The 20,567-nt window shown below is 46.5% G+C and overlaps 1 long non-coding RNA gene across 1 annotated transcript; it reads left to right on the forward strand.

Moving 5' to 3' along the window:
- Window positions 1-855: 855 nt before the first annotated feature.
- Window positions 856-20,413, forward strand: LOC113830920. The gene is made up of 3 exons (XR_003485033.2): window positions 856-3,371; window positions 19,029-19,404; window positions 19,558-20,413. It is a non-coding gene; the product is annotated as an uncharacterized LOC113830920 (long non-coding RNA).
- The last annotated feature ends 154 nt before the right edge of the window (window positions 20,414-20,567 follow it).

The following is a 20,567-nucleotide window of genomic DNA, read 5'->3' on the forward strand; positions in this document are numbered from 1 at the left end:
ACTGGAATGAACTATCGTGTCAATGGCAGCTGCATCCTGATCTGTTGGCTTTCTTATACCTCATTTCTAAAAACTTGGATTCTGCACGACATGCCCTTCTCTGAGGAGTCTGGCTGTGTGGTGGTCCCCACTCTCTTTCCGGCCTTGCCCTGGGTGTACACACTTAAACACCCTCTGTCTCACTTCAGATGACTTGCTAGTCTCCTTCAGAGCAGACCTTTGTTGTCTCACCTGTTTCTCCACCGAGCTCCCCAAGCCTGTGAGGGAGCCTTCAGACTGTCTTCCTAAACAGCCTTACATTTTTGTCCCCTGTGCCTGATCAACGTGAGGCCACCTTTCAGACCAACTCCTGCCCTCCCCTTGGCTAAAACTACTGTCTTTCTTCAAGATCTTCCATTCAGCTTTCCTGTGACCTGGTGTGTCCTCTCCACACCCACGTATGGGGCTGTTCCCTGATCTGTGTTCCGGAACACTCTCTCCTCAAGGCTTTATGTAATCTCAGTTCAGGGGACAGACGTTTGCTATTTTGCTCAATGAGAGAAAGCATTGATATCTAAACAATTGACATCTCCCTTTTCATCAAGCTGGGGTATAAAATCCCCGGATAGACCAAGAGTTACTACCTATTGAGTCAGAGCCTGACTGGAGGGGAAGCCCCGTCTTATCTCCATTCTGGACATCAGGAAGGGCAGCCCCCAGTTTTCTTTAGTGGAGAAAGATTTCAGTTTCTTCATTTTACAGTCAGGTCTGGAAGGGAAGGCACAGTACAGAGGAAGGAATGGGGGTGGGGTGGGGGAGGTTGGGGGGGTGGCCCACCAGTGGGATCTGAGGACTGTCTCTTAAGTGGAGGCTGGGGTGGAGGAGGGGGGGCTGGAGCAGAAGGTCAGACAATCAAATGTGTCCCTCGCGGTTTGGGTCTGGCTCTGACTTGTTTGTAATAAAAACATTTGGCTTGCCTTCTATGGGAGCCGAGCATGATGTAAACGGTGAAGGACTTACATTCCTGATTGTCCTCCTGGGGACTTCCTGACAAGGGGGTGGAGCTGAGTAGCTCCTGGAATCATCTACCCCCAAGACATCATATTGAGAGTTTGAATTATGCAAATAATTCAGATGCTACAATGAAAGCTCTAAATATACCTTAAACCCACAAACAATTTACTTGTCTCCAGGTCTATGGACTGTGTCCCTTTAAATGTACTTTCCATTCCTGGTTGTACTGTAATCAGCAGATGGCCCTCCCTCCCCTTCCCTCCTTCCTCCTCCCTTAAAACAGACCCTTCTAATAGCTAGCATCCTGCAGTGACCAAAGCCATTAGAAGGATTAGGCCATTACTATCCTGTCCAGCACACACACAATGCTCCAGGGACTGCCTTTCTTCCTCTTTGCTTGATGTTTTTTGTGGATGAAATCAGGGTTGAAAAATCAAAAAATGAGGAGGGCAGAAGGTGATAGTCACCTCCCAAATAGCTTTTCCTATTTGAGATTCCTTTGTTAAGGTGACAGCAGATGTCATCCTTGTGGTTTATAAAGCAGGCACTGAAAGCTCGCGGACAGGTTACAGACCTCTGTTCCTCGTTACCATAACACTGAAGGCTCATCCTTTCCCAAACACAAGAGCGAATCTGTTCTCTCCTGCTCGCCCACTGTTGTTTGTGCTGGAAAGAACCTGGGCCCAGCCCAGAGCCACGTTGCAGGGCTCAGGACTGCTCTGAAACACTGCCACCAAGTGGCGTGATGAGGTACGACAATTACGCAGTAAGGGCAACAGTACTCCAGGCTTTAGAAGCTCAAAGGAGAGGGGTGGCAAAAAATCAGGCACAAAGACAGTAGCCGGCTTGGACATGGCTAAATAGTGCAGGCGACAGGAAAAAGGGGCGGCGGGGGGCGGGGGAGCTGGAGCGTGAAGAGAGAAATTAAAAGCAATGAATTGGTAGGCGTGAGCAGTTTTCCCTGGAAGCTGGAGATGCAGGCAGGATGAGCTTCGAGTCAGCCTCTGTTTGGATGGCTTAGTCTGGCTTGCATCTGGATTCTTTTTTATTTTTTTTTCATTTTTAAAATTTTTTTTCTTTTCATTTTACATTCCAACCACAGTTCTCCCTCCCTCCCCTCCTCCCAGAACCTCCCTCCCCCGCCTCCTCCCACATAGGTCTTCAGTCAAGGGTATACGCAGTAGCTGCTCCCTTCTAGAACCTCCAAGTGTCTGGATTCTTAAGGATCCCGGAGCTCTGTTGAGTTCAGGAAGTCACCGTGCCTCTGTTTCCTTGCTTTGTGGGCTGAGTTAGACCTCTTAAGTTTCCCTTCAGTTGAAACATTGTATGGATTTGTTGTTGAGAAATGCAATACAGATTGCATACAGTTGGCAATCCCCAAATCGTTTGTGTGACGTCTGGTTGCTGTACCGGGAGACTTAAAAACCTCCATCTTGCTCGTCTTCAGCATCCTGTAGCTCAAGACTCCTCGGGAAAGTGTAGAAGAGGGCCCCCCAGGATGTGGTAACTGCTATCAAGCTTCCCAGTACCAGCTGAGGAGAGCCAGCTCCCGGAGACCTGGAAACTTGTAGTATTTCAGGGCACCGGAGCTGTTGGGTAGTGGGAGCATTGGTAAGGAACTGGTATGGAGTGAAGCTGGACTCTCAGAACACTGAAGCAACACCGGAACCTAATGGGTTAGCAATTGAGTAGACCACTCTTTTCTGTAAGATTCACATCTTAAAAGAAAACTTTCTGTTAGAAGGCTCCCAAGAAATCAGATACTGTTAGCTGGAATGCAAGAATGTGGGCAAATAGGAAAATTCCTAGGTCCCCCAACCCTGTCTGATGATTCTTACCCTTTGTCACTTCTTGGGAAAAATCCTATGTGATGGCTGTTTTAAACACTGGTCCTGGAGAAGATGCGGGCTCCGGCTCTGAAGAAACCCATGTTACATTTCCTCCTCCATTTAGGATTTGATGGTCCTGCTTATCTAGAGTGCTCACATTGTGAACACCGTGGCGGGCTGGGGATTTTAATTCTGCCTTGATGGAATTTGAACCTAAACATGATGCCAGTGCCACTTTATAAACTGGGAATCATTAAGCTGGCTACAAATACCTCGAGGGGTCCTTGCTCGTTCAACATAAATCAGTAAAATGACAGGCAATTGACTTTGAAGACAGCTCTCATGCGGCTGAGTGGCTGGAGCTGCTGGAAGCAGATGAGGCCATTTTCCTGTAAACATGCTTTGGATTAGCACCAGAGTAAACAGCAGATTGGGCTGTGTCTTCCAGACTCCAGCCTACCCTGGATCTTTTATTAGGCAGAAACCAACATGCCCCTCAGGGCAGGGAAGTTGCCAATTGGAAGAACTAAGTTTGGATTTCAACTACTGGTGAGTACTTCTGGCTCCTCCCACCCCCCTAAAGGAAAACTAGAGACTTGGTTTTTAGTTAAAACGGGAGTGTGGCAGTCACACCCTTCAATGCAAACCCGTGTTGTCTTTGCTATGATGCCATTTTACAACATTTGGCAGGGCTCAGAGTTTACCTTGATGGACAGGGGCATGTTTGAGAGGTTGACAACTGACAGTGTCCCATGATGTTACCTAAAAGACATCAGAAGGTCACATCAATGGCTATGTGGAATGGACAGAGCACACCGGCACTGTCTAAGGCTCCCCCCCCCCCCAAGACCTGCTTCAGTGTGGCCTACTGAACCAAACAGCCCGGGTTGTTATGTCAACTGATTTTCTTCAACAAAAGTTGGGTTTTTCATGGAGAACACTAAGTGTGCCAAAAGAAGTGAGTCTGCAGTATCTGGCCTGCTTGTGACCTGGAGTTTGTACCGAAACATGCCCAGTGCCTCTTTATAAGCTGGGGATCATCAAGTTAATTACAAATACCTCAAGGGGTCTTCATTTAGATTCCTTCAAAGTCATCTGGCTGCAGCAGGACCTTAGTTATTTTAGTTATTTAGCTATGTAAAAGGAGAGAGAGAGAGAGAGAGAGAGAGAGAGAGAGAGAGAGAGAGAGAGAGAGATCTTAAGATTGCATAGACTTCCTTAGTAGGCAAAGCCTCAACAGGAAGTATAAAATCTCCGAGTTCCCTAGACCCTATCTGTTTTATTGTTTTGTTTTAAAATTCCAACTTAAAACCTTTCATGCTGCAACTTAAGCCACTTAAGAAAGTTTAATCAATAGGAACAAATTAATGGAAATGAAATGGCTCATCACCACTGGGATGCCTAGAAGTCACATGGGAATGCCATACTCTGCTGGCATTTGCCAGGAGGAAGCCCCAGTGGCTGTCTTGAGGCTCCATTCCTCAGAGGTAGTTGTGTTGTAGGGAGAGTTGGCGCTGATGGCTCAGGGCAGGTCCCACTTGCTTTGAATTTATTTCTTCTTTATAAAGTGGGCTGCCTCCATCCACTCCCTGGAGTCCTGCCCTGGGGGAGGCAAGTCTTGGCTGACTGCAGGGAGATTAGTACATTCTGCCTGTAGAGGGGGAATCTGTAACCACTTTCTTCTTGCAAGTCTTTGCACACCTTTCTTAACCATTCTAAATCAGAGTGTCTTTTGGCTTCCAAATTCAAGATTAAAATTTGGGCTTTCTCTATAGCATGGTGGCAAGGAGTAAATGGAGTCTTCTAGCTTCAGTGCTTGGCTCCAGACCAGTTGATGGGGAGGGCAGGAGGGCCAGGTCAATGGTCATGGCCAGGAGGGAAGGCCTCCCTGGTATTTGCCTTTCTCTTTGGGCACTTGGGACCAGCCTTGCCTCATTGGTGCAACAGTGAGTTAGGCGCCACACTGTCTGGGGGTGGGGGTGATCCAGGTGCCCTGAGTGGGTATGTCCCATGGGCATGAGAACACAGGACAGGGATGTGTGGAGGGAGCCTGCCTGTGTCAAAGGCACCTGGGACCAGGAGACAGTGTCAGACAGTTTAATTCCTTCCTGCCTGCTGGAAGGCTCTAGCTAGTTATGCCCAAACATGCTTCTGTTTCTTCTTCCCTCCTGGCTGCCTTTGAACTTTGAACCCAGCAATAGCCACAAATGACAGCAAAAACACACAGGGAATCAGTGCTTTTGTGGGACTGGGGCCATGTGGTCCGTGGTGATTTCCTGTGTCCACGTACAGTTGCTCTGGATGCACAGTGGCTCTCAGTCCCAATGTAGAAGTAGAGTAGTGTGCAATATGTTGTTTTGGCAGAAAGCTATGAGTTTTTATCTGGGATGTCTGTCACCGGAGCCTATCCTATTAACTCACGAGATCAGAGTAAATAGCTTCGAGGAAGCAGCTGAGGCTTCACGTGGCCTTTATTTCTTGTTTGTCTTCCAGGTTAGGCAGGTCCGCAGTTGCTGGGCCAGAGAAGGGAAAAACACAAGGCTTAGTTCTGGCTTTGCCCTTGCAGGGAAGAAGGGGGTTAGCTCCCATGCATTTTGGACTAGAGGATTCCGGCAAGCTTCCTCTTTAGAAGGAAGTATTGAGATACCCTGGCAGAGTCCTCCTAACTGTGACTTGTGGTAGCCATGAGCCAGGAACAAGGCCTGGAGGAGATGGTACCCTCCTTGACAGAGAAGGTGCCAGGTTGGCAGAGTTGGTTGACACGTTGAGTGGTGACATATCCTATGGTACAACTATGCTGGGAGACCTAGGCACCTGTAGAAAGCCCTGTGAGAGATGCCATCTCACTGTACTGTCAGTGCATCTGTGGGTGCCCAGGGCCAGCACCCATTTCAGCCCTGGGCATGGGGCTTTTAGTGCCACTGATTGCACGGGATGCTTGCAGGGGAATTGTGTGGATGCAGCTATGGGCATCCCCTGGACCTGCATGCCCTTTAACCTTGCTCCTCTTCCTGTGGCTCTCTGGATTTAGATGATCCTCGTCACAGTGAGATGAAACCCACAGCTATTTTCACAGGTAGACCGCCTTCTCCAGCTGGGAAGGAACTAGGGCTATATGCAGCAGGAGGGGCAGCTAGGAGAGTATTTTCAGCTGTCCTTGAGCCAGGGCATCATCTGCACACCTTTCACAGGCCCAGGGTGCTTCTCACACACCCGCCCCAGAATCTCAAAGACCTGGCCTCCCTTTTCCAGCATGCACCCCCAGGCCTTGCAGGGGTGTTTCTTCAGCAGTGATGGGAGTGCTGGCTCCGAGGCAAAGGCATATTTGGACCTTTGCTCTCTGTAGCAAAGGACCTCAAATAATGAAGCCTGGGAGAGGAGAAGGGCATGCCTGCTGTCTGTTGTCCCTTGCTCATGGCAGGCAGGCAGGTGTCAAAGGCGCTCTCATCAAGGACTGCACGTTAAGTTTGTCTTTGTGCTTCTAGCTGCTTCCATTTCAAAGGCTCTGCCAGTGAATCCAGGGAGTCATTCCTGGCCCGGCAGGCGTCTCCATGGTGACAGCAGAGCCAGCCTGAGGGAGAGAGGCACTCACAGCACTTTCCCATAAGTTCCCTTTTCTAATTTTTTCCCTTCTTATTTTTTTTCCAATAGTGACTAAGGCTGAAAATTAAGTTTAAAAAATAGGATAAAATGGGAACTCCCTAAACTATTGTACAAAAACCCCATTGTATATAAATACATTCTTGTTGTTACCCATCTCAGTTGAGTACAACATACCCTGAGAATCAGGATTTCTTTTTTTCTCTCCCTCCTTTACAACTGTCTGAAGAAGGGATGGAGTCTACTTTTCCTGTTTGCCTCTGTTTACAGGCTCTGGTGAACTGCTGCAGCCTGCTTGCAGATGCCTGCAGCCCCCACCCCCCACCCCCAGTGGATGGAAAACCTGTCCAACCAAACATTGCATCAGTAATAGAGGTTGAGCAGCCATTACTTGGGTAGCAGAGGTTGACCGGGAGTTTGTAAACATCCGGCTGTTGCTTGGCAGGCCGCCTGCAATATGCTTGGGGAGTCGTTTTTTGGTTGATGTCACTATGCCAACACTGGAGAGGGTACTTAGGCCAGTCTCTTTACATGGTCCATTTTAAACAATGAAGAGGCTCCTGTAGATGGTAACAGCCTAAGGCGGATGCTGTTGTAACATGGCCCTTATTTACAGTAAACTTTTAAAAAGTATTATTTGTAAGTAGAAAGTGTTATAAGGTGGCGTGAGGGGGACCTTTGCGGATTTCCACGGTGGGTGAGGGACAAACATGCCAGGCAGACAGAACTGGAGTGGGAAGTTTTATTGGGCGAAAGGGAAGGGAGTGGAGAAAGGAAAGGGAGAAGGGGGAAAGAAAAAGAAGAAGGAAAGGAGGGAGGGAGGGAGAGAGAAAGAGAGCGGTAGAGGGAGACAGGAAAAGTCATGTCTGCCCCTTCAGAGGAACAGCAGGAAAGAGAGCTGACGTTGGGGAGTTTTCCTCTTAAAAGGCCCTTTGTGCCTGTGTGCAGACTATAGTGATGTAGCAGCCATAGGACCCTGGGCTGGCTAGGATACTGTCAGGTGACGGGGGGGGGGGAGGCCAGCATAATGCCTGAATCCTAACACAAAGAGTATACTCTAAAACAACCATAAAATGTAATAGAGTGGCGGCATGAAGGGTGACGTGTTTTACCATCTTTTGAGGCACTAGCGCTCCCTCAAAGAGCCACACATATGTACAACATTCTGCAGGCTGATTGGCCAAGTAAAACCTATGTGATTGTGGAAGGTTGAAATGTTGCAGATGAAGGGCCAAAGTTATCTGGGGCTATTTGTTTCCCACCTCTGTGTCTAACTCAGTGTTCTCTTGATATTGGTGGGTATGAGGATTCCAGAATTAACCTCTGAAGGATTTCCATGAGCTTGTGTCTCAGAAGTTTGGATTGGACAGAGACGTGTGGATGGTTGGTAGCGATTAATGGAGAGCATTCACTCAAGAAAAAAAAAATACACTTTCAAGGGAGGAAGTAGGCCTGCACTGAGGGAAAGTCTGGAAGCCCAAGGGCAACCGCTGCACAATGGATGGGGACTTGTACAGTGGCACAGTGTTGTCTTTGGCTCATTTGCATAGCACGGTATTTCTCACAAGTGCAGTTACCAGTTCTGCATCCTCCATGCATTTAGCATTTGAACTCTCCGCGCGCGCGCGCGCGCGCGCGCGTGTGTGTGTGTGTGTGTGTGTGTGTGTGTGTGTGTGTGTTAGTATTATAATGAGCTGCAGATCACCTTCACACAGTCTGGGGTGCCCTCTGTGCTCCAGCCAGTTCTAGTTGTTTTGGGATGCTGTGTTGGAGGAGGGAAGGTTCCAGCCTTCCTCTTTCCTGACAGCTTTCTTTCTCCTGCCGGCTTGGCAGCCTTTATGGCTCTCACTCCCTGACCTGTTCTTGCTCATCATTTTGACTCTCAGGTAAAAGCATTTGTAATGCATTAACTTTGTTAACAGACCACCAGCTTCCACAAACACAAAAGCTAAGAGTGTCATCATTGGAACCTATAGCAGAGCTTTCCCTGTTTGCTGGGACCCACTCACCAGTGTGTTTGGTGGAATGCTTTGATTCAGTCTTTTGTTCTGTGACTGCAAAGTTGATGTAACCACTTCCATGGTAGAATGTGCCATTTGGGGCAGCTTGAATCCGTGTTTCTGGGCCATAGTCACTCATACTCGGCTCAGAATAAACTATGAACTCCCTTTGGAGTGAGAGCTGTTTTGCGTTGACATGCCATGATCAGGCATCATGTGGTGTGCACAAGTGTATATGCTGAGCTTTTACTCATCTAGCAGTCGGTACAGGAGGTGGGTTCATACTAGCATCAGCACATATACGTGAGTAGTGTGTTGGGCTACATGCTGTGACAACTTCTGAGTAAGAATTCTTCAGTTTCATTGTCCTTGATGGAAACACCTAATTAAAAATATATTTATTTTAGTTTTATGTATAGGAGTCTTTGCTGGCATATATGATTATGTGCAGAACCCAGAATCCAGGAAAGGGGTTGGATCCCCTAGAACTGGAGTTACAGACAGTTGTGAGCCATAATGTAGGTGCTGGGAATAGAACTTGGGACTATGCCAGTGCTCTTAATAGCTGAGCCATTTCTCCAGTCTTACCTCTGCCTAATATTTTATGCTATATAGGGCACAAATATTACTGTTACAGCTATTGCCATGAGAATCTTAGCATCAATTAAAGGGATGTTTCAAATGAAGCTAAATGTTAAAATTGTCACCAATTTAATGTGAAATGATTGACTTTCAGATGTTTGTTGATCTCTTGAGATGATAAATCTTGTGTCTTTTATAATGGTGCATTACTTCAATACACCCACATTAGTGGGTGGAAATAAGGTATCAGCAACATGAAAACTAGAATTCCTTTAGTCTTATTATTCCCTCAGATGGAAGCAGGACATTTAGCCTGGAGCTTTACTTCCATCTTTTTCAGAATTCCCAGGGGCGCCTCTCAATGTTCTATTGTACAAGGCATGCCTATTTTCCTTGGGTGGCTGTTGTAGGATGTGTGTGTGTGTGTGTGTGTGTGTGTGTGTGTGTGTGTGTGTGTGCTCGCATTCGTGAGTGAACGCAAGATGGCTTTCTCTACTAATTACTCATGAGAGAGATGCCCCAAGGCAGGCTCCTTAGGTCTCCCTCCCTAAAGCAAACTTCCAATTTTTCCTCAACATTGTCGTCTCCTTCCATCAGGCCCAGCGTGGCCCATCCTATGGGCTCCAGGAACCCCAGCAAGTACAGTCCATATCTTTGCATATAGACGCTTCTCCCAGACAGCAGAGGCTTTTCCGATGGTCAAATTCATGCAAGTTCACTCTCAGATCTTAGGACATCTTTTCTGGGAGCCATAAAACCTTGGAAAGGTTATCAGCCCTTTCTCAGGAAACTGCACAGTAGGGGCATTTCACAGAAAAACTGTGGGGTTACCGTCTACCAGGAAGAATCTTGCCTCCAGAGGAATTTTCTCTCAAGAACTTTCTAGCCCCAGCTGTGGATTTCAGTCTAGCCCAGCTCACAAGCTGCCAGACACACCCAGCCACAGACAAGTCCCTTGTGGGTGTGGCCCAGGCCAAGCAGAGGCCCTCAGAATATACATGTTTGTTTCCAACATTCCTGCTGAATATACACAAGCAGGAAAGGCAAGCTTGTCTGCTTAAGCCTTCCCCCAAAGTCTGCATATGAAGGCCTCATTCCTAACTCACAGGATTCCTGCAGCTATGAAGGTAGACTCCCAGACAGTATCTCCTGTAAAGACACTTATGGGTGACCTGTGTTCTTTAAAAATTACAGGAGCAACCTGGATCTGGTGATACACACTTGCAATTCCATCACTCAGGAGGCTGAGGCAGGAGGATCATGGGCTTGATGCTAGCCTGGGCCACACACTGAGTTCCACCTCACAAAGCAACAGACAAGATGGCACATATCTTATACATTTCTGCTTGTTGTTTTCTTGGTCACAGTCTAAGTTTTATCTAGCTGCTCTGCCCTGCACAGCATCCTTCAGCTTCTAGGCACTGTTTGTATTCATCTCTGAAGGCAGCTGTAACTAATTAACCCAAACATGGTGACTTGAAATAACAAAAATTCACTCTCCCACAGTTCTGGAGGGCAGATGTTTGAAATCAATGTGTCAGAAGAGCTATGTTTCTCCTGAGAGCTCTCAGGGGGATCCTTTCTAGTTTTGTCCAATTTCTGACCGTTCCAGAGGCTTCTTGCCAATGGCTACATAACGCCAATCTCAGACTCCAACTTTGCATAGCTCTTTTCTCCTGCTGTATGCCATTCCTGTGTGTACCATTGAATTTAGGGTCTACCCAGCTAATACAATTTAATCTTCCTTGTCTACTTCAATGGATTTGGAGTCACCTAGGAGACACACCTCAGAGCATATTTTGAGGATGTTTCCAGGGAAGCTGAACTGAGGACGTAAAACAAACCCTAAGATGTAGGTGGTATCACTCCATGGGCTGGGCTGGGCTGGGGTTAAGGGCTAGACAGAAGAGGGAAAGGGGAAAGTGAGTGAGCACCAGCATTTATCTCTTTGCTGCCTGAATGCAGACACAATGTGGTTTGCTGCCTCATGTTCCTTCCCTAGTCAGAGCTGTTCTCTCTGTCATGGTGGGTTACCCCCTCAAATTGTGAGCCAAAACAAACCAGTCATTGCCTAAGTTGCTTCATTGTTAGTGATGAGAAAGGAACTGATACACCAGGGTACTATTTCTAAAGCTATGTAACTTGTGTAGATCTAAAAAGGGCCTCCTTTCCAAGTAAAGTTAAATTCACAAAGAATTCGGTTCAGTCTGTGGAATGTTTTTCCGAGAGCCACTGTTCAACCCATCCTAGTGTTGTTTGTTCATAGCTAACGGGGCCTGGCACATGGTCATAGTTCATTTGTTCTGCTAGTTTGAACTTAAACCTGGACCCAAAGGCCCTATCTGCGTCATTCCATGTCTTTGCATGCCTTGATTATAAAAATAGCAGCTTAGCTAATTAAAGTACATGGTTTCTTAGCTCCCATTGGGTTTCTGTTGAAGAATTTTATACCATTGTTTCCATTTACCACATTTCAAGTATGCCAGGACTTCCTAGGCATGAACAAATATGTTTTCTTTTTCAGTCTTTTACTTCCTGTGAATTGTGTCTACTCAGACCCAGAGAGTCAGAAAATAAATTGGTTTGACTGAGATAACTTTTCATGTATAAATTTCATTATACTTAGGATGAAAAGATATGCATTTATATGCTATGTATGACTGTACAAATGAGTGCATGAATGTTACCTTATTTCTGACAGTGACTGGGGTGGTTTGAATGAGCATGCCCCCCCATAGGCTCACATATTTGCATGGCTAATCTCCAGCTGATGAACTGTTTGGGAAGGATTAGGAGGTGTGGTCCTGTTGGAGGAGGTGTGTCACTGGGGGTAGGGCTTTGAGGTTTCAAAAGCCCACACCAGGCTTAGTCTTGCCTATCTCTATCTCTCTACCTGCTGCCTGTGGATCAGAATGTAAAGCTCTCAGCTGCTGCTCCAGCACCATGCCTGCCTGGGTGCTTCCTGCTGTGATGATAATGGACTAACCCTCTGAAATGATAAGCAAGCTCCAATTAAATACTTTCTTTTAGAAGAGTTACCTGGATCATGGTGTCTCTTCACAGCAACAGAACAGTTACTAACACAATGATTTCTATGTATTAGCAACACACTTTTTATTTCTTTAAAAACATAATCGGGGGCTGGAGCTCAGTGTCAAGAGTGCTTGCTGTTTTTGTGGAGGACTCCAGTTCAATTCTTAGCACCAACATGGCAGCTTACAACTATCTGTAACTCTAGTTCCAGGGGGTCACTTTTCCTCTTTTATTCTCCACAGGCCTCAGACGTGCGTGTGTGCCCCCCCCCCACAGTGTACATATATACTTTGCAGACAAAACACCCACATAAATAAAAACAAACACATCTTCAAAAACCATAGCTATAGCCGGGCGTTGGTGGCTCACGCCTTTAATCCCAGTACTCGGGAGGCAGAGGCAGGTGGATCTCTGAGAGTTCGAGACCAGCCTGGTCTACAAGAGCTAGTTCCAGGACAGCTTCCAAAGCCACAGAGAAACCCTGTCTCGGGAAAACAAACAAACAAACAAACAAAACTAAAAACCATAGCTAGGTGTGACATTTCTAAAGAATGAAGGACAAATTTTAAGCTTTCATATTAAAATGAGCTAGGACAGTGGTTTTCAAGTTTCCTAATGCTGCAACCCTTTAACACAATTCCTCATGTGGTAGTGACCCCCAACCAACCATAAACTACTTTCATTGCTGATTCATAACTGTAATTTTGCTACAGTTATGAATCATAATGTAAATATCTGATATGCAGAATATCTAATATGTGACCCCCGTGAAGGGTCATTCAACCCCAGAGGGGTCGTGACAGTTGAGAACCCCTGTGCTAGGACATTATCAGTAGCCTTTCAACCGGAGCAGTCTTATTTGACAGGGTTAAAAGCAGCAGTGAGAACAAGCTTGACTCTATGGGCAGGAACTTTGAAAAACAGCCTGTCCCTTGTGTGTGTGACTTGCACGGTATGTACCTTGACGTTGAGCAGCTGGCTGTCTTTGATTTATGAAATGTTTGGAGACTGGAATCCCAAAACAGGAAGCATCTGAAATTTTTCTTCCTTAATCATAGTGACAATTATTTCAATTTGCTTCATTTCCACTGTTTTTATTCCAAATTCTTTTCAAAACCCTGCTTCTGGGAACAGAGCCTTATTAACAAGTTTTAATAATCATTTATCCATTTTCCAAAGAGCAAGCCACAGAACAACCAGAAAAGAGACAGAGCAAAAAAACAAATCCACTGTCTGCAATGCTCAAAGCATACCACATGCGGCTGATCAAGAAACCACGCTTTAATGGAAGTGTGGGCCGTGGTCTTGAAGTTTAAGAGGCATTAACATCAAGCCTTTCAACTTCGTGCAGTAATAAAAGCCAGTAACGAGGGCATCAATCGACTAAGACAGACGTTGCTATGTGAAAAAGCCTACACTCTACCAGAGGGAGGCAGGGTCTGTGTCCAAGCAGATAGTATGGTCAGAGCTGCCTCCTTGGGGTCAAGGACCGTGTGACCCCTGGACATCTGTTAGATCATATCCAAACAGGCTAGTTCATCTATAGAGGACTAGACAAACTGGTTAACCACAGAGCTGACCACTTTCATTGTTTCAGAGTACTTTGTGTTTTATTTTGAAATTGTCAACTCTGTTTTTAACTTCTTGGGTTTAGTTGTTTGAAACTCAAAAGAAGTTTTACACCAGCAAAAAATAGCCTTATCGGTAGATTTGTGTCGCTGTATTAGGTTTCTTTCCTTGCTGTCCACCGACTGCAGGCAGATGAGGACTATTGATTAAAAGAGATGCTTCTTATGCACCTGTGAAAGAAACTAGCTGGATTTTTGTTAGCGGCGGTTTGTTTGGTTTTCATAAACCTAGATCCATGCCAAATGGGATGAGGTAGGAAGAACCCAGTCTAGACTCCAAATTCAGCTGTGGTTGTGGTCATACACAGCTGTAGATAAAAAGAGACGTTGCCTCTGTCACTTGGGCACTGTGATGGAAACTTGAAAGCCATGTCTTTTTTCTAGCTGCACTTATTTATGGGGGGGCACCCACATATAATGATGCATGTGTGGAGATCAGAGGATAACTTGCAGAACCACTTCTCTCTTTCCACCATGTGGGTTCTGGGGATCAAATTCAGGTCATCAGACTTGGTGGCAAGCTTAGTCATTTTACCCCAAACCATGGTCTCTTAAGGACCTTCAATCCACTGACATGTTTGATCCCACTTTTCCACTTGTCAAATTGGAGGTGGCTGCTGAGAGCGGATAGTGTGCAGGGGTAGAACAGCACTCCCTGGCACAGGTACAGAGAATTCTTCTGCCCCCGGTACCACCAAGAGCTTTCCAGGCTACATGTATGCTGGGAATGCTAGAGAACCCTCCCTGCTAATAGCTCTGATAAATTCAGGCAGTTTTATGCTTAGACCCATCCATTCATCATGTAGGCCCAACCCACCTCAATTTGAAGCTGTTTCTGGACCCAAGAACCCTTTCCCACCATCAAGCTCTTTTTTTTCTACCTAGAGCATGTCTGCTTGTCCTTCCCGTCTTCACCTGTAGTCACATCAGTGACTTAACAGTCCCCTCCTATCACCTAAGCTCTTCCAGGGAGGTCATTGGGTCCTTCCCAAGGCACTCACCTCTTTATATTTCAGTTTATTTTTATGTGTAGAATCATGTTCACTAATGAAGAGAAGGAATCAGATAGAAAGGTGGACTCCACAGTCCTCTCTGAATGCACACACACACCCTGCTAGCTATTTCTCGTGAACCTTATTTTTAATCTGATGTCTTGTGGGATCTCCTGAATCAATTAGCAATTATTGAAGAAATGCCCAACAGACATGCCCATAGACCTATCTGAGAAGCCAGTTCCTCAACTAAGGCTCCCTCTTCCCAAGTGTGTCATGTTGACAATCGAAGCTAGCTATGACACAGCCCTTTCCACTTTAATATCTATGCACTCTACATGAGTTACTGTGCTAGCTATTCTTATGTCAACTTGACACAAGCTAGAGTTATCTGAAAGGAGGGAACTTCAATTGAGTAAATGAGATCTATAAGATCCAACTGTAGAGCATTTTCTTAATTAGAGATTGATGGGGAAAGCCCAGTGCATTGTGGGTGGTGCCATCCCTGGGTTTGTGGTCCTGGGTTCTATAGGAAAGCAGGCTGAGCAAGCCATGAGGAGCAAGCCAGTAAGCAGCACCCCTCCATGGCATCTGCATTAGCTCCTGCCTCCAAGTTCTTGCCCTGTTTGAGTTCCTGTCCTGGCTTCCTTCAGTGGTGGACTACAATGTGTAGTGTAAGGCAGATAAACCCTTTCCTCCCCAACTTGAATTTTGGTCATGGTGTTTTTCTGCAGCAATAGAAACACTAAGACAGTCACTTGTCTCTGTGTCTGTAAACTGGAGACTCCACTAGTGCCTGCTTCCTAGGTTGTTATCAGGACTGAGTCTTCACAAAGCAGAGTCTGATGTCACTAAATATGCAGCCTCTTAGCTGTTTCTCTTATTCAGGCCACTTTCTTATTCCTTAAGGCATTATTCACAGTTTTAAATGCATCGCAACCAAAAGAAAACCAAGGCTATCTACACACAGGTAATGTCTCCTCAGGCATGCCGAATGACAATCATTGGAGAGTTGCTGCTTGGGTGCCTCTGGATACTTCATGGCGCCGATGGTGAAAGGTTCAGGCATTATGCTGGCCTGCCCCTGTTACCTGGTGGAACAGGCAGTACCCTGGTCAGCCAAGGTTCCATGGGAACTAAGTCTGCACACAGGTGCAGAGGACCCCTTTAAAAGATAAGTCCCTGCCCCTTTACGCTCTCTGTGCTCTCTGTTCCCTCTCTCTGTTCCCTCGCCCTGTGCTCTCTGTTCCCCCACTCTACTCTGTCTCCCACCTATGCTCTCGCTCTGTCTCTCTATGGCGACCGACCGTGGTGGCCAGCCATTTACCCTGTTCCTCTTCTTAGTCTCCCCATTCTGCCGGGCCTTATAATAAACTTATAGTCTTATGTCTCATGTCTCAGCATTTCTCTTTTCTTCTTTTTAAACAAAAGAATAACAGATGGAAGCTCCTCCCAAGAGTTGTTCCACCCTCTCAACTTGAGTCAAAAGCTCTGGGTCTCCACAAGTCTGTGTCCTCAGAATGGGACAGTGGTAATCCCTGCCTCAGGAGCTCATAGAGTAAAGGAGATGATTTGCACAAGCCACAAGCACTCCAAATGCTTGCTAGCTCTCCACCCTGTTCACAGCATCTATCGTGGTACTTAAGTTGGTTGTTACATATGTTAGTTGTTCTGGAAACCAAGCAGCCAGAGAGGGGAGTTCCACCCTACACCAAGAGTGCCAGTTCATGTCCTTTCACTTCAAATCTGGTCAAGAGAACAATCAGGGCAGGAAAACCAATGTCAACAGTTGAGAGAGCAATTGGCTTCCATGCTGAGGCATGGCTGACCACTGGTCACTGAAGTGGAGGCAGAAGAAAGCTGGAAAGATGGTTGGAAAGAGCCAGAAGTTGCTTGAGTCACTGGGGATATGGTGCGGACTCTGTGTCCTTCCTGGGAGAAGCGGAGGCTGAAGATCCTTCTAGATGAGGACCAAAGCCAGTAGGATTTTAGTACCATGGCTATTGGTCATTATGTCCTGGTCCCCCGGAGTGGCTCGCCAGACTGGAGCTGCTTGCATACAGTGGGGTTACTGTCTGTGGATCTTCATTTAACTCCTACATCTGCACTGTTCCCAGAGTCCATGAGGTAGTGATTTCCACCCACTGAACTGGACATCCCCTGCCTCTATGTGATGTGTGGCTACCTTTGTTGTTGCTTGTGTCTTGTGTTCAGTAGTGCTCGTGAAATGTCAGCCAGTGAGGTTTGCACTCTCCTGCAGCAAGTGAGTCTCAGAGAACTCCGTGGCTCCCTGCCCTCAGTTTCTTTTGTGAAAGTGAACTTGGATCTTAACCTTCTCCTTTATTTCTACTTGGATTCTGGATACTAAAGTAGAAATAATATTCTGTGACCTTTAAGTGGGGCGCCAGCTGCCTCCCCACCCTTCCCCCTGTGATTTAGAACCACACAGCCAGTTCGGTAATACTTTCTGGAATTCTAAACTCCTTCCCAGCCAGCGATGACTAATGGTAAGGCATTGCACCAAAGGTTACTGGGCAGAGCAAATGCTCACTGGAGGCATATTCTCCTACACCCACGTCTGTCCCTGTGGCAGATTTAGTTTAAAAAAAAATGTTTCGAATTTTGCCCTGAATTTTCAGTTCTACCCCAATCAGGGATGAAATAAAGATTTCAGAAATGCTGGGCTCTATTCCATCCAGGTCCTATGATAATGAGGAGGGCATGGCTGTGGGTTGGGCTTGGCACAAACTCACTCTTGGCAGAAGCTGTCCATCATCACCATGTTTTTGCTCAGGCAAAAGCAGATTTCAATGGCACCCTCAGGGGCCGTGGTAGGGACAAGGAAGTGGGAAGAGAACTTTCCCTAAGATTCTCTGAACTTGAAAAAAAAGTCTAATTAAAAAAAAAATTATGTGTGCTGGTGTTTTGTTCGAATCTATGCCTGGTGTCTAAGAACACCAGAAGAGGGTGCTTGGTTCCCTGGGATTGGATTTACAGATGGTTGTGAGCCACCATGTGGGTGCTGGGAGTTAAACCCAGGTCCTTTGGAAGAGCAAAAAGTTCTTTTAACTGCTGAGCCATCTCTCCAGACTCCAATACCCCCTAATTCTTTTTAAGGATTTCCTCTGTGCTGTTACCATCTTACCCAGAATGCTGAGTGAGAACTCAAGTTCTGATGCTGCCCCAGCTCCTGTGTTGATGGATTAGAGGAGATGGGTTGGAGCTGGATTCACCAGGCAGAGCTAAAGAAACTCAAAGCTCCTTCCATCCTTTCCCCATGTCTTGTGACCATCCCACCCTCCACCCAGCAGCCTATTCTGTCATGGCCAAGCCCAGTGGGCCTCAATTGCTACTCCAAAAATGAAGAAACTTTTGACTCTTGTCCAATCCCAGCTCTGTAATGAAAACTGGACAGGGTGGGGTATAGGGACAGGGAGGTTGGGAAGTGGGTGGTTGAACAAGTTTAGGGTGCAACTGTGGGGAAGACTGCAAATACACTGAAGATGATGCTCCATTACGTACACTGTAGATTATGACTGTGGATCCCCTCTGGCTTCTAGAAAACTTATAGTTGACGTTATTTTACTCTCTCTCTCTCTCTTTTGGTTTTTCAAGACAGGATTTCTCTGTGTAACTTTGGAGCCTATCCTGGCACTTGCTCTGGAGACCAGGCTGGCCTCGAACTCACAGAGATCCACCTGCCTCTGCCTCCCGAATGCTGGGATTAAAGGTGTGCACCACCAACTCCCGGCTAACATTATTTTACTCACAAGATGGTGTTTGGGTGCTCTTTGATGGAATGGGCTATATGTAGCTCACACCTGTGTCTGGATCTGGATTTGGGGCTTGTTCATCTCAACAGGGCAATCTAGAAAGCTGGATGCAGAGAGAGAGAGAGAGAGAGAGAGAGAGAGAGAGAGAGAGAGAGAGAGGTGTATCCAACAGGTGAGAGTGGAGGTGGGGTGTGGGCAGCCTTGGTTTATATTTCAGTTGTGTTTGTTGTTGACTTTACACCTTTCCTGGACCTGGAGGGTTCTGGATCTGGGACATCCCTGTTGCCTGGCCAGCTGTGGGTGGATCAATGATTTTATTACATTGTGCATTGTCCCCACTGTTTGTACTTGAAAGTGGGTGGGCAGCACAGGAACTCCCCAATGTCCATTTGTAATCATCTTTTGTTGCTGGAACCTTCTTTTTGGATAAAAAGACAATGCCTCATAATTGAACAATCTGGGCCCCCAGCAATGAAAACACCCCTCTCTGGGCTTGTTTATCTTTAGAGGGGAAGGACGTTTGCATAGGCTGCTTAAACAATTGCTGTCAAACAGCAGGAAAAGTTACCCTCTTGTTTTTGTCTCTTTCTCCCCACAGATGGGTCTAAAATTCTTGCTTGGGGCCATATGGAGTGGATAAGCCGGGAGGAAATGATACCGGCCTCTGTTTCTGCTCAACTCTCTCCACTGGGTCAGTGGACCCTTTGAAGTAGCCCTTTCTTTACCTCAGATTCTGACATGAATAACTGATCACCTTCCAGTCTACACAAGATAAGGAGCCGTGGCTCAAAACTGCAACTCTCTTAAGTATATGAGAGCCAGACCACCCAGGGCACTGTTCCAAGAAGGGAGAGAATTTCCCACATGTGTTCAGCATTTTATTCTTCCCCCAACACTTGGCTCTGTATTACTGTGTTTAAATTGGATAATGTCTACATGAAAGGGCTATGTCAATGGTATCAGTAACAAAAAAGGTAAGAGTTTGTAACAATTACGGATTTGATTTTGCTATGCAGACATCTGAGGCTCGGCAAGAGAATGCTAACTGCCTTAAATTGCCCACTGAAGGGAAATTGAGCTCCAACTGTGGTCTGTTTTCTAATTCTGTGTTCTCTGTTCTGTAACAGATGCCACCCACCTGGGGATGTCAAGAGAGAAAATATAGGGTGCTAGACAAATGGCTCTGTGGCTAAGAGCACTGGCTGCTCTTACAGACAACCAAGGTTTCGTCCCCAGCACCCACATGGGTGCTCAAAACCATCTGTAATTCCAGCTCCAGGGGATCTGGCACCCTCTCCTGGTCTCTGTTGACACTGCAAGTACACAGTGCCCATACATATATGCAAACAAACACTTTCACACATAAAATAAAAATAAGGAAAGCCAGGGTGGGTTCAGAGGGAGAATATGAATGAGAATACGACAAGTCCACTCTTGAAGGTTCTGTCTGGTGTCACTTGTGGCTCTAGACTGGCCACCAAAAATGCTCCAGGCTGCTGACTAAGAGGGCAGGTTATATTTATAACCAGAGAGAAGGAAATTAGGTGAAGAAATTGGATTGAGGTAGCCACTGTTTGATTGGTCACAGATGTGTCTGTCTTATTTGAACTTCTTGCTGGCTGCTGGTGACAGGCCAAGGCTCTGTGATTTGTTACAAGGTAGGTTCCACATCACGCTAGGCTGCAGTTGAGTATTTGTGCAGAAACCTTTGACCAAACTTAAAAATACAACCCTGTGCTGGCTAGTTTAATGTCAGCTAGACACAGGCTAGAGTCATCAGGGAGGAGGGAAGCTCCATTGAGAAGATGCCTCCATAAGATCAAGCTGTAGGCAAGCCTGTTGGACATTTTCCTAATTCATGAAGGATAGCCCAGCCCATTGTGGGTGGTGCCATCCCTGGGCTGGTGGTCCTGGGTTCTATAAGAAAACAGGCTGAGTAAGCCATGAGGAGCAAGCCAGTGAGCAGCTCCCCTCCATGGCCTCTGCATCAGCTCCTGCCCCCAGGTTCCTGCCCTGCTTGAGTTTCTATCCTGACTTCCTTCAGTGATGAACAGCAATATGGAAGTGTAAGCTGAATAAACCCTTTCCTCCCCAAGTTGCATTTGGTCATGGTGTTTCATTACAGCAATAGTAACCT

Source organism: Cricetulus griseus, chromosome 4, assembly GCF_003668045.3.
Source record: "Cricetulus griseus strain 17A/GY chromosome 4, alternate assembly CriGri-PICRH-1.0, whole genome shotgun sequence".
Lineage (NCBI taxonomy): Eukaryota > Metazoa > Chordata > Mammalia > Rodentia > Cricetidae > Cricetulus > Cricetulus griseus.